The sequence below is a fragment of the Amblyomma maculatum genome, unplaced genomic scaffold (genome assembly GCF_055883805.1).
Source record: "Amblyomma maculatum isolate TAMU_Amacu unplaced genomic scaffold, ASM5588380v1 scaffold_30, whole genome shotgun sequence".
Lineage (NCBI taxonomy): Eukaryota > Metazoa > Arthropoda > Arachnida > Ixodida > Ixodidae > Amblyomma > Amblyomma maculatum.
This window is the reverse complement of record NW_028146755.1, coordinates 177678-179274: the sequence shown is the minus strand read 5'-3', so window position 1 is coordinate 179274 and position 1597 is coordinate 177678. Positions and strand designations below refer to the sequence as shown.

Sequence of the window (1597 nt, the reverse complement as noted above, 5' to 3'; positions counted from 1 at the left end):
ATATATATATAGGCAGATCAATCAAGGGGAAATGAGGGTGCTCGTTGTAATACATGAAGGAAAGAAGCCACCAGTCGCCGAGGCCAAGGAAAGCGTTTTGGATGGTGCTTAATGTTTACTTGGATAATCACAGAAATTAGTAATGAAATCTGTTTAGGGGAAAGATAATTAGACACAAAGTAGAAGAAAAAAAGTAAAAGAAAAAACAACGTGCCGATGATGGGATCCGAACCCACGACCTCCGAATAATGCGTCCGGTGCTCTTCCAACTGAGCTACATCGGCCGCTGTCCCCCCTGCTACTTTCTTGGGTATTTATGTTGTCTGTATACGAACCTTGAGAGTGTTCACCAGCGCCACCCTCAGCCATAGCGGCTGAGGGTGGCGCTGGTGAACACTCTCAAGGTTCGTATACAGACAACATAAATACCCAAGAAAGTAGCAGGGGGGACAGCGGCCGATGTAGCTCAGTTGGAAGAGCACCGGACGCGTTATTCGGAGGTCGTGGGTTCGGATCCCACCATCGGCACGTTGTTTTTTCTTCTACTTTGTGTCTAATTATCTTTCCCCTAAACAGATTACATTACTAATTTCTGTGATTATCCAAGTAAACATTAAATACCATCCCCAACGCTTTCCTTGGCCTCGGCGACTGTTGGCTTCTTTCCTTCATATATATATATATATATATATATATATATATATATATATTGTAAGGCAACGCGAAGGTCGGACTTGGGGGATCAAGCTTTATTGCAGACCTGAAGCCTTGGTCGCGCACTGCAGCCAAACACACTCCGCGATGACGATGGGTACCTACAAGAGGGAGCAGGATGAAGATGAAGCAGGACGTTCAGCCGTGTGGAAGAAGATGCGCCACACAGTACTCACATTATTCCGCCCACGCAGTTGAAGCGGCCAGCCTGGCCGCGATTAGTCCGCAGGATTGCGCCGAATAAAAGGTTTCATACGTGAAACGTGGGCAACTTCAGTGCCACGGTAACGACAGTCCGGAGGAGGGTAAACAGGGGAGAAGCGATAGTTGACCGGGGAGGTTTTTGCAAGAACTGTGTAAGGACCAATGTAACGGTGCTGTAACTTGTCACAAAGGCCAGGAGTGCGTAATGGGGTCCAAAGTGACACCTCGTCGTCGGGACGGAACGAAACTTGGCGATGGGTTGCATCATAGCGGCACTTGCTGTCTTCCTGGCTAGCTTCCGTGTTGACGCGAGCAAGCCGGCGAGATTTGGCCACTCGGGAAAGGAACTGGTCAGGAAGAGAGGATGAGGAACTGGCATATGTACAAAGGAAAAAGGCGTCAAGAAGGGTAGCGGGAGAACGGCCATAAACGAGGAAAAACTGGGTGTAACTTGTGGTCCGCTGTACAGCCGTATTGTAGGCGAGCGTAACAAAAAGAACTATTACGTCCCAGTTTCGGTGGTCTTGGTCAACGTACATAGACATGTCAGAAAGCGTGCGGTGGAACCACTCAGTCAACCAATTTGTCTGCGGGTGATAGCTGGAGGTCAATTTGTGATGTGTGGTTGAGGCCTCAACAACTTCGGCTACAATCGTAGACAGAAATGTCCGACCACGAT

General features: G+C 48.5%; 1 non-coding gene across 1 annotated transcript; it reads right to left on the bottom strand.

The window, feature by feature from the left end:
• Positions 1 to 211: 211 nt before the first annotated feature.
• TRNAM-CAU (transfer RNA methionine (anticodon CAU)) lies at positions 212 to 284 on the bottom strand. The gene has a single exon. It is a non-coding gene; the product is annotated as a tRNA-Met (tRNA).
• Positions 285 to 1597: the final 1313 nt, after the last annotated feature.